Here is a 13,347-nt window from a genome sequence, read left to right as displayed (position 1 = left end):
GACTAACAAGCTGCAGAATAACACAAACCCATTTGACGAAAACACTGACTAATAACCCATAATATTTACACCGTGTCAAACCCCCAACTAGAAATAAGAGGCACGGAAATAACATGAAGGCTTTTCACTGTGGGACAGCTCTTCAAGTAAGTAAAGTAAAAAAGTAAAAACCATTGATCACGTTAACTCCTACTTCATGGATTAAGGAATACAAATAAACAGACAATCCTTCATTATTTGAGAAGATCAACATACTACAGGCCCATGTCTGTCTGAATGTATCTGTGAGGTGAGTGGCCTTCACAGGATTAGCAGAGAGGAAGATGATGAGGCAGTGGGTATCCTCTGTACTGTTCTTAGAGTTAGAGGGGACTGCAGGTATTGATTGTTGTTGGGCAGAGATGAGACAACGTTGCTCTAAGCTCTTTGACGTGTGAAATGCTGTATGGATTTTATTTCCCCTGAAACCCTCTTTGATCCCCCAACCTCTCCTGGTGCTTCCAACATGGTAGGAGAGGGAACAAGAGGAGCCTCTCTCCTAGCCTGGCAGTCATGGTGAAAAACAAACATGGTGCACATACTGTACACTTCCACCTGAATCATACCTGGAGAGGTGTACGGAGAGAAAGGTATGGAGAGAAAGAAGAAGAAGGGAGGTCAAAGAGCCAACACAGACAGAGAGCTCTTTTTGTGGTTTAAGGGTAAGTACTAAGTCTTTGACTCAACTGTGAAGTGAATTAGTTGTATTATAACTAATTATAGGGCAATTCTACTCTTCAACAACCTACCTGAGAAATACAGTTCTGCTCCCGCTTCTCCTAATATGAGGTATGCTACTCATCTCAGAAAATACATAATTGCTGTACAGTACAGTACATCAATAAGCTGCTACCATCTCCACAGATATGATGCATTATGAATGCAAAAAGTCACATTTCAATGTCCCTGTTGACTGTTGATATTCTTGACATCTGTAGGTGTAGTGTATTCAATAACATATGTAAACATGTTTCATGTGTTTCTTTCCTTCACTCACTTGATTGAAAAAAAAGCAAAAAGCAAAAAAAAAAAAAAAAAAGCAAAAACATTAGCATGTCATCTCACAATTGCAGCGAGACTTAAAAACAAACAAAAAATGAGCCGGGGACATTTAGAGCTCATGCTCCTTGTGATAATTATGGCCCAACAGCAAGTCAATCACAGGAAAACTAACAAGCCCGAGGGCTAATCCTGTGGAGAAGCAGCGTGTCTACCCAGTGTGTCTACCCAGCGTGTCTACCCAGCGTGTCTACCCAGTGCTCCACCCAAATACTCAGGAGATGTTGATTCATTTAAATGAGATGAATGTCCCTCGATGGTAGAGAAATTATTTTCACACGACAGAGTCCCGAGACATTTGTGAAGCCAGTTGGGGCTCTCTCTCGTGTGGCGGATCTTGCACATGCTCACATTTGTGGGTATAATCATTTGCAGCAATTTCCTGCTGCTGTTTGTACAGGGCTCCGGGCTGTGTTTAGAGGACCATGTTGGAAAGCCATACCCTCTCTCATAGGGAAGTAGAGCATGTGTGCCCTCACTGCCTAATATGTAGGCCTGCTCCTAGAGCTAAACATACAGTAGTAGCATTGAACAGTTTATCTCAAGAATTCCAGGAAAACCATATGGTTAATATGTTCATGGATAACGTACACTAATTGTGTGCATTTTTAATCCTACATTTTACAATAACCAGGATGTGTATGACATTTCAATAGATGTACGTACGTCATTTTTATTAGTGTTAAAAGAGCATTTAACTAGATATTGAAACAAAATAATTGTGTTTCTTCTGATACAGTATGGTACCGTGCACTGTAAATGATGCGCAGTGCAGTTCATGTTGAAAAATGATCAGGATCGGAGATCTCATGTGCACATGAAATGCATCATTTTCTAATCAATAGGACGCTTATGACATTGATGGACTGCACAAATCTCCAGAGAAACTGGAGAGACAAAGTGTTCAGAGCTCAGGATACAGTGTTTGATCTTGCTCCAAGGTCATCAGGTTTTAGGCTGCCAGTACAGAAAGAACTATGTTACTTTTGGACTGTAGCACAGTTTCACCTTTATCTAAGAATTAGTTTTCACTCTGGCATTTCAAGAGGAATATTGGTTTTGGACGGTCTCTTGCTGCTTATTTCAAGCTGGGTGAATTAGATATTTACTGTACTAAGTAATAGTCCTGCTTTTGTTTCATGGCAGCTAGCTACAAATACTAGAGCTATAGGTACGCATTATCACTGTATCACTGTAATAACATCCAAACTCACAGAAGTTGTTCATTTACAACCAAATGCCTGGGTAAGTCATGTACAGTATATGGTTTGGTGGCTCTTCATTGCATGAATTTGCAGTCTTATCATCAATGAAAGAATAACAGAAGAAGAAGAAGAAGAAGAAGAAGAAGAAGAAGAAGAAGAATTGTGGCAGACTGAAGACACTGTGTGGGTCAGTAACAGTAACCCGACATTTTTTTAATTTTTTTTATTAGCCATGAACATAAATGGTCTTCTCCTCTGTATTACTGCCAGGCTAGCTGCATTATGCTGTATGATGATTTCTCTCCAGTATCTCCTTCTCCACAATGTCATGCAGGGGGCACCTCATTACATATACTACTAAACAAAGCATGACAGTGTTGATAAGATAGGCATCAGTGGGGTTTATGGCAAAACAGCATATGTTGACTCTCTGTTATTAAGGCAGTAGATTGCCTGTTAAATTACTGTACTCAGAGAAAGCATAGGAAAACAATAGTGGAGGCTTGAGGCCAAATGGCTTTTCAACATACCACAGTCAAAGAGAAAACAGGAAATCAATGCCAAAGGCTTAGTTTACCACTGTTTGGGGAAATGATTGTTGTGTCCTGTACAGTATCATACTAAGAAGTTCTCTACAATACATAGATTTGTTTGCTAATTACAACAAGACATTTAGAAGGGTTAGGGTAATTATTGTTTGTCCAGACTAGATTGTAGCTTATCTATGACTGGGAGAAAATTACGTTTGTACAATGTCTCCATAAAAGTGGTTGTACTAGTCACGGATGTGCACAGTGTTTTTTTGGATACAGCATCTGCCCTTCCAAACATCTGTGCCAACCCTGGTACCTGTGGTCTACTGGAATGTAGAAATCTAAACATGATTGATGTCCTGTCTAGAATTGTTCTCATTGTGCACAGAGGGACACTGATAATAACCATTATTGTTATGTACCAAGAAATCCATTACCTGGCTCAATAGCATTCTCAGCTTGGGAGACTTAAATGAAAATCCCTCCATGTGACACAGCTTGGTGGTGCCTTAATCTTGCTGCAGGACAGAAACAGATACCAAATATTAATCACATGTTGGAACAAAAGGACACCTTCACTCTGACACGCTCATCACTTCTGCTTTCATCTCCCCGTCTGGAGTCCCCTGGTAGGACAGAGGTCCCAGACCGAAAATAAAGGATCCGATCTTTCCCTGTGAGTGAGGACTGCTATGTGAGAACGAAAAATGACAAGAGGTTGTCTTCTCTCTAACTCCTTATGGGCCAGATACCATAAGCTTGGCAAGAGACAAGTAAAACATTTTTGGGAAATACATGAGAGATAGCATAGAAATGTCTATTCCATCTTAAATGTAAAAATGTTGAATGAAAATTGGTATACACGGAAAAAAAGTGGTCTGCAAAGGCAATGAAGGGTCACATTTCATTTTCAGATGTGTACAATTGACCATTTTGGTGAGCCTCACTGGTTGAACTAATGCTAAGGCAGCGCTGAACACAGAGCTGTGCTGTAGTTTGTGGCGTATGCTGAGGGCGTCAGCCACACTCCAGCAGGCCATTAATTCACAGCACACAAATGAATCAGAGCAGAGCCCAGGCCTCTGCCACCCACAGCGACCTCCTCAGCTCTCCCACCATACGAGCTATTCCAGCAGAACGTTCCAGAGAGCCACATTTTGGCACCCAACAGAACATGAGCGGGAAGACTACAGGGAAAAGAGGGAAAAGTCTTGGATCAACTTGAAAACACCCTCTGTCAGAGTTTTAAATAATACACTATGCAAATCAGGGAGGGCTGTCTAGCCTGAAAGGAGTCATAAATACAACACACATGTTGTATAATCTGAGCTGCAGACAGCCAGACTTTAACTGGAGCCCATGCTAGGACACGGATGACAAAGGGCATGACATGCTTTGATGTCAGCACATTAGACCTTCTAATGACCATGGTCTGCATGTCTTGTGATTCTCATGGATTATCAGTACAGTGCAGTATGTTATGGGCTTGTCAATACTATGTATCCGATTTTAAATTGTATGGGCATTGGGCGTATCTAATATGTGTCTATATAATTGGTTTTGTGGCAAATGTGGATGCCACAAGTAGTATTTATTATTTTTGGACACACTAATTAACTCTTTGATAAACCAACAGTAGTGCACACTTTAACTCAGTGTCAAATGGTGCAATGGCTGTTATCCATGTTTTAAACCTCTGAAGAGAAAAACCTGATCTTTTGGTTCTGAATTTTATAGATATGAAAGCCCTGCAGTTCCATTATGTTAACGTTGACATTTGTGGAAGAGACGCCTTTGTGATGCCCCTCTTTGTGTTGTAAAATTGTCTGTAAAATACTGCGAGTGCTTGAGCAGAAGGCTCCCCAGAACGCTGAGCTGGGGAGAGGCCACTGCCATCATAAAGAACGTGACCATAGTAAAAGCCTGTTTCCTTGGAAACATGCCCCACACTCACTTGCTTCCACTTTAATCTCTTGAAGCCATACCCCTCTCTAGATTAGTTGATGCTATGGCACAGAAATAGCCTGGGGCTTATAATTAATTGATATTTCTCCTTTTCCAACAGTAGTTGCCCAGCTTTTGCTTCTCTCAATTTGCCTGGTCAGCAATTGTACAAGACATACAATTCGTGCTTACTATTCTTCTCTTGTGTGAGAGGGGATTTGCTGACGGAGGGACGATGAGTCAGAAAATAAATAAATAACTAAACGACTCTCTACAGGGAGGTAAGACCTTTGCCAAGATCCAATTATGAGAGTGTAAATCACACCCATTGTGTGATGTCATTAAACACAAGCACATTTTCTTCACTCTGCTGATAGAGGAACAGTCCCCACATGTTCCACTATTCTGATCACATACTAGAGTGCCTTAACTGGCAGCATAAGGTCATTTGACACTATGTACTACAATATATTGTCAGAGAAACTGCCGTTTAGCAATCTAAAATCATCATTCTGACCTTCTTTGCAGAGTTCTTTAAAAGGGTAGAGTTACGAAGATGAATTATGTAAATCGTGGAGTCACACCTTTAAGTAGTTTACGCCATGCGTCATGCTTTCCTCTGCTACAGAATGTTGGATTGTGAAGTCGTGCCCAACAGTTTCTCCTTACAATCTGCACGAGGGTGAACCATCCATCACCACATTCCACTGCCATACCAAATGTCCAAAGCACAAATGAGCACCAGAAATGTAAAGCTGGCGTTCTATACCGTAGGCTACGTGGGATGATATATTTCTAAATTGAAAACATAGGATCACTTTTGTGTCAAGCAAAGCCCCTGTTAGTCACAGAGGCTTTACATTGGCTTTACCTGAGACTTACATCTTTTACTACATGTTAAAAAGGAGATGCTGGGGCCCTCCACATTTGAGCAGACTGGACACAGTCTGGTGTTAGGACTAATGATGAGTAACAGTACGGAGGGGAAAGTCCTTCTCCCTCTGGTGCTGAGAGGGGAGAACTCGATTGGTGGGTTATCCCTTCAGGCCGTGCCTCCTGCCAGCATGTGTGCATTCTTCGCAGGGCTGAAATCCCTGTGGCATGTGGTTTTGGGGCCAGATCCAAAACTCCACCCTTAGAGGTGCAGATTTAACTTGACAGTTTGGCCTGGTTCGACTGCAGCTCTCCTCCCTAGGGTGCACTCATTCAAACCCACATGCAAAAAAGACGTAATAAAAGCCAGGGAAAAACAGGAGACAGCCCTGAAGATCTCTGCTGATAAAATTCCATCCAAAAATGTTGTAGAAAAAAAGTTTCACCACATCTGCATCAAACCACTGTTGACAGGTGAAAAGTGTCTATGCACACAAGCAAATGTCCTGTGGGCATTACTGTACCTTTGTGCCACAACAGGTACCCTCTACCTGGCATGCATTGAGTGTTCAGCCCACTTAAGTCAAAGACAACAGATGACGACTAATCTTCTCTTTTAACCCAGCTTCTAGAACTATTCAATCCCCTCGTAGGATTGTGTCATGTGACGAAGGATGGTGAAATAAGGCGCGGACCATGTTTAAACCTGTTGCAAAATGCATTCACGCATGCTGTGAAAGGCCAATGTTTTGCCAGCTTAAACGGCGCTTCTTGCCTTTATGCTTGAAGATCCAGACAAGACACATCAACGGCAGTGACTGTATTTTGGATTCATCATAATCTCTCTCACAAATGTGGACCCAGTTACATCTCTCAAGCATCTGCTATCACTTTTCTATTGTAGCTCTGTGACATTCAAGTTGTTTGTATTTACGCAAACCATTGCAGAACAAATGGATCCTGTTATTCAGACTACCCAATGACCTCAAGAACTCTCAGAGGGTATTGTGTCAAAAGTCGCCCTACAGAGTCCAAGACCAGCCCAGATAGCTCCTGATTAGCATTCACATCGAACAGTCACTTTGCGCACACACACATACATGCACACACCCACACAAACACACGCACGCACGCACGCACGCACGCACGCACGCACACACATTGATCTGTGACTACTACTGAAGGGAGATAATCCAAGTCCTTTGTTACTTAATAGAGTCTGATCTATCACCAATCAAGGCCCACATCCTACAGCAAGCGTATTGAATGGGATTCCGAAACATATTGTTCCCCACTCAATAAGTCATTTTGGAAAAGGCAAATGTAAGGCCATTGTTTCCTGTTCTATATATGAAAACGTAACCCTGTTTTAGATGTTTAAAAACAGAATTGCTGCATGTCATGAAATTGAGATACCCCCTGGGTAATTCAACAAATAGTTCAGGTTTTTGTAATCGGCTTCCTTGTGGACCTTCCCAGAGATGTTTTGCTCGAGAGCAATTTGTACAAAATAGCATGAGCAGTGCAGAGAGTGCTGTTGCTTGAGGCATATTTTCAACTTCAAGCTGCCAGTTTGTTTGAGTTGCAATCATTGTCACAGATGCTACAACTATTTCAAAGTGATCAATCCCAATCATTTCATGGGGTCATAACAGAGTACAAAAACATTTATCCTTTCAGGTGGAGTTGGGCTTTTGAGGAGGAAAATCTGTGAAGTCTTGTTGTTAGAAGTGTGGCTTAAGGAGTTTCCTCTGCACAGCCATGGCTGTTTGTGGAAGGTAATGGGTTAAACCATATTGCTCCTGATGTGAGGGGGAGATTTGTTTTCCATAAAGGTACTCACTGCATGCCAGAAAACAGTAAAGTTCCTAGTGCTACACAGATACTCACACTATAGATTTTCAGTATGGCAGATATTCCATTTCCTTGTCCACTAATGCTGCATGTTCATCCTCTCACCTGCCAGCCTCCTATCACCTTACACAGCCTATTCATTTTCTCTATCTTCATCTGACTACAAATGCTGCTGCCACATTATTGTGTGTGAAAGCCAAGTAGGCCTGAGGAAGCCTTGAGGCCAATGGAGAGTTACAACTGGCAGGTGTGAGTCTCTCAGAGCTATCAGCTACAGGACACGCTGGCTCGTTTCCACCAGGCCATGAAAGTTGATGGAGCTGAGCAGTTTCATATTTGACAGCGTTGCAGCGCTAGCAGGGCCAGTGGAAAGGCAATCCTTTCGAGAGCCTCTGCAGCAGCCGAGTGTATTACAGAGGCATTTTTCAGGTGCTGGCTGCATTTCCATTTCAGAGGCAATTACTCATAGCTGTGAAATACCTTCCTGAGAAAAACAGTCTGTCAGATATGACCTGAATGTTTACTCCGAGAGAGGTTTTGACTGAGTGCTCGTAGTGTGTGTACGGATTCTTGCCAATTACCTGTAAAAATGCAAATATGAAAGCAGAAAGAATACCACAAGTCATGAACATTTGTACTTTTTTGACAAGGTTTCACACATATGCTCTCTTTTTTTGCCATTGCTGAGTGAAATGTGCATAGTCAAAGCAGACACAGGTGATCAAACTCACCCGTGAACTGTAGAAACTGAATGAAACTAACCCCTTATATTGAAAGAGTATGTGCACATGACCCTGAGTCCACTTCTTATGTGTAGTAATGACCCTGTTGATCATTCTGTAAAGAGCCTGTTTTACAGAGTCCCTTGTCTGAAACTATTCATTGGAATTACTCAATAACAAATGCCTTACGTACAGCTATGTAGCATTAGTACATTCATTGAGTTGGTAACTTTATCAGGCCAACTTGCGCTGGTTCCAAATACTGCCTCAAAGGCATAAGAATGGAAATGTACAACCGGGCTGATAAGACATAGTGTATACTGTAATTCCAACCTCCTCATACGTTTTCTGATGTATTCAGTGGCCCAAGTTGATTTGTAGTTTAGTCACCTGCTCATCAGCTAACACCCTCACAGTGTAGTCTGCAGTTTATACACTTTCCATAATCCCATCCAACAAGTGGCCATACGATAGGATCCAGTCTGGCATATGCCAAAACCGCATATCTAAGCGCTATCTTTGAGCAACCAGTTGAGCGTAAACCAATCTCGCACTTGGCCCTTGTGATTGAAATCTGTATTTTCTATTACCTCTCTGTAAACAGATGACAGATAAGGGAAAGCAGGAGCTTTGAAATGATTTTCCTTGAAGCCAATCCTAACACGGGAAGAGGTGTCCCGAGGTGAAGGAACGCTCAACCCCCGGGCTGCCTATCCCACTGCAGACCTCCCTGTGAACTAGGATAGCAGTCACCATTCAACTGCCACTGAGAGCTAGTGTAAGATAGCAGTCACACCATTAAACTGCCACTGGCAGCTAGGATAGCAGTCACACCGTTTACCTGCCCCTGCCGGCAGCAGTCTCTTCCCCATGCCTCTGGCCTTATGACAGGGTCACATGCTAATTTTCGAATGCATAACCTCGATGTGTATCCACTGCTCATAAATTATGAAGGTCTATTAAATCCCCTGCATGGGTAATGCCTCACTATGGGTGTTGCTGTGCTGCAGGGTATGTACAGTACACCTTCTGCCTCCAAAAGAGGAAGATACACAATAACATGGTCATGAATGTTTAGAATTTCAATTGGTTACATCTGCCCTGGCTTTGTATGAATACTCTCTGTTTTGCTGGGTGGTATTGCGTTCCATGTAATAATCAGAGGGATTTGTCAGAAGGAGGAGCCTTAAGATTACAGTTGATGAATAGACTCAGCTGTAGAAGACCACAAGGTAAACACGATCATGCTAGATGTACAGACGAGGACTTATCTTCCTGTGTGTGCTGTGCCTCTCCTGCACCACCTCCATCTGCATAATAATGACCTTACTGACAATTCTCAGCAAGCAGAGTGGGCATGCTGTCAAAAGATTGCTTTCCTCCTGTATGTGTACCCTCCCTGGGCCTGACATGAGCCAGATGCCTCTTATTAGTTCAGTCTTCCTCAGTTTCAGGCAGAGTATAGCACCTCTCTGGCAGGCAGCCTAATCAGAGCTCCTACAATCTGGGGGAAAGAACTATGATTCAATCATTTCCTGATTTCCCAATCCTCTCACAGCTACTGTACAGTGTTCTAGTTTTTATACAACAAAGTGGTACTGATAAAAAATGTTTATTGTCCATCTACTGACTGATTATAACAAACAGGCAAGGACAGTAGAGCACTTTATGGGGAATTAAGTAATAACTTAAAAAAAAAAAAGTGCCTTTGCTCTGTCCATAACCTTCCAGCCTTTAGAGAGTCTGGATTTACAGAGTATGAATTACACTCTGTTGTGGTTCTTCCTCTGGCAGTTTGGCTTTGGATGTGTCCCAGATTAGAACCAATGCAAATCAGAGAAATGTGCTCTTCCTTGCTCCTCAGAGAGGACATTAACCAGCCTCAGCAAGTGAGAGTACACTGCACAAATGACTGTACAAGTCATTTAGGGTAAGCATGCATTATACTATTGCTAAAGGGGAAAGCCTTCATGGTTTAGTAACGTGAGAAATTAATACAGTACGAGATGGTATCCAACACCCTAAAGCATATGATTTATGCATAATCCACCAAACTGCATATTCTGCAATATTATTTCTTCATTATGACCCATACCTTTCAAAATAACCAACACTAATAAAATACCGCAAAACGCAAAAACTGGTGGCAACTGAGCTGCCACCAATTTAAAGTGCTAGGGTTAGGGTTAGGGTTTTTGGTCATCTGTCCATAGGACTGTATAGAGGAGGATGCTATGCGGCTACCTGACAGAATGCAGTTGTAGAGTGCATCCAAGAATCTCCCACCTTTGCTTTTGAGGTTTTACTACCATGTGTGCATAGTTGCATTGATGAGCTGTGTGTGCCTAACCAGTAAGTACTCAATGTCTTCTTAATTCTGGTTTTCATTGTTTGGTCAACTTGTTTCTTTGATGTGCAAGATAGTTGACTCCATATCGCCATGTGGGCATGAAGCATAGGAATTTTAAGTTTGGCCATTTTGAATAGCACATGGCGTCAGCCATTTTACATATCAAACACAAGTTGGCCAAACGAAGAACAGGACTAAGGCAGCATTGAATGTTTACCATACTAAGGAGCAATAAAGTATGATTAGGAACTTATAAGCAGCATATCTGTGCACAATACAAGTTATACAGGAACTATCAATGAATCCAAGTACTTACTGGTTATGTATGTGATCAAAGATGGTCACATGCAACTACAAGCAGTATAAAAGCCTCAAAAAGCAACAATGTTGGGGACTACTTCACCTCACACTCTGACTGAGAGAGGAGAGGGAGTGTCCATACTTTTAATGCTTCCTATTACAGGTCATTGGTTGAGCAGGTGCTAAAATGCACCTCAGTAGCCAATGGAAAACACCATCTTGTTCCCACATGTTCAAAACACTTTTATAATCGAGGGTGTTGAAATGCTCCTCATTGGAAATAAAGGCAAAATAGAATGCCTGTGATGATCAAGTCTCATTATTTCTCTTATAGTTTATTAAAGATACACTACAGAAATTGTTTACCTAAATGTTTTGCTTGAGTGTTGAGTGTATAGTTATCATCTCAAGAGCACACCCAGGGGTAAAATCCCCCATAATTTAAGACACTACGAAGGTGTGATAGGGTAGCAGATGAAGAATGGACCCAGTACATAAATAGACAATGAACGGTTTTGAACCATAGCTACTGACACAGGCAGGGTTTGAACCCAGGTCTCTCAGGTGGAAGACACTTGCATGTACCATTAGACAAAGAGGACTTCTTTGAGGTCTGAGTGCGACACTTTAGTTTAGAGTTTATATGTCTATGGCAGAGCTACTGGGCATTATCTTTTGTTCCCCCTTGAAATCTAGGAAAACAAATTTATTAATTGTTCCCAGCACAATATAGTTCATACGTAGTTCACAAAGCCCTCTATAGTAATCTTTCCATGCATAATCTAAATATTTGTCTTCTGTCTAGAGCCACACAGACTTTAGCTCAATGGCATATACAACTACTCCTCTATACAGAGGTCCATTTTTCAAAGTCTTACAATTTACTTAGATGACTGACCTCCAAGTTTGACCTCTTACTTACAGTCCTCCACATTACAAATCTAACATTATCTATGCCTGTAAAACCAAAATGTATTTTCACAGCACTCTCTTGCCGCACTCTCTCTACAACAAAATTCAGGTTTAAGAACCACTTTCAGTGTTTTGTTGCACTGTAATTGTGCGTTCAATAACACTCAGTGTATCAAAACACTTGCATTCAAACACCATTCAAACACCAGATTTTAGCTAAGGTACACCACCTTTTCTGGTTTCAAAACGCAATATGCATGTTTTGAGTCACTTTCTTCTGACAATGAACCCTCTAAAAAGTGCAGCAGTGCACAAATAATCTTCCATTTTCACGATGTTCACAACTTTATCAGATGGTATGATTGGATAATGCATAATAGGTTACATAGGAGTGTATGATTAATGCTTTGGGATATTTAGGTGCATCAAATTATGCACAATGCATACTTACCTGGGTCACCAGAAAATCATTGATTTCCTCATTTAAGATTTCAGATGTACAAAGAGGTGCAGCTTGAGTAAAAAAGCAAGTCAAAATCTTCAGAGATAACAATCCATCAAAACTGAGATTTGTATAAGCATATCGTAGGCTAGAACAACATAATCCTCAACAACACCAGAACATGGGAGGACATTAAGCACCTAGTGAGTTGGCCTGGTGATGAGCTTGTAAACAGATAATAACTTAATGGTGGGGCCAATTTAGAAGCAGCTGGAGGCGAGGCAGCAGAGGCAGCTGGTTTAGCTCAGGCCTGAGCACCACCAGCAGAGGAATGGTGCATCACTGCAGAGCCAACCCAGGCAGGGCATTAGCATCCAACTCAGCACTGCTGTGTAATATTAACATAAAGGCTATGGTACACAAATGCACAGTGTTTACACTGGTGTACAGGTGAAGTAAGACGGTCTTACAGTGAAGTACGGTTCTCTCTGAAGAAGTGGAATGCCACTGTATTTTCTTTCTTTCATCTAGAACACATTTCACTGGATTGTAAGACTGGAGTAAACAATTTGGAGTAAACAAATGATAAACAAGCCCAATCAAGGTAACAATAAACCAGCACGTCAAAGTATGTAAAACCCAGTGGGCCCAATTAAGAGAGAATGAGCACAAACAAAGATATAAATGTCGATGCTAGCTAACAACATCAGCATACATTTATAGCACATAAAAAAAATGAATCAGCTCAATAACAAGATTGCTACTGCTCTGCTCTGCTCTGCTCTGCAGCAACCCCATAAGAAAATCCAAGAGATGGCTCTTGGTTTCATCATCAGTGAATTGCTGCAGAAATGTTTAAAATGTAAAATATACTGCATACAGAGGTGATCAGAGGGAGACTTATACGGGTGGTTGGTCAAAATGTGGATCCTCTCTGGGAGAGATTTAGGTGTAAAATATCCCAACAGCTGCGCCTGATGACCATGGACTGTTGTCCGTTAATGTACTGTAGAGAGGGTGGAGACTGGGGTGTTTAAGATATGGACCTGCATGGCTTCCCAGTGAACTTCCCTGCCTGATGACGAGTGAATTCACAAACAAGTTCTGTCAATTC

This window comes from Argentina silus (assembly GCF_951799395.1).
Source record: "Argentina silus genome assembly, chromosome: 3".
In the NCBI taxonomy this organism is placed as follows: Eukaryota; Metazoa; Chordata; class Actinopteri; order Argentiniformes; family Argentinidae; genus Argentina; species Argentina silus.
This window is presented reverse-complemented; position numbering follows the sequence as displayed.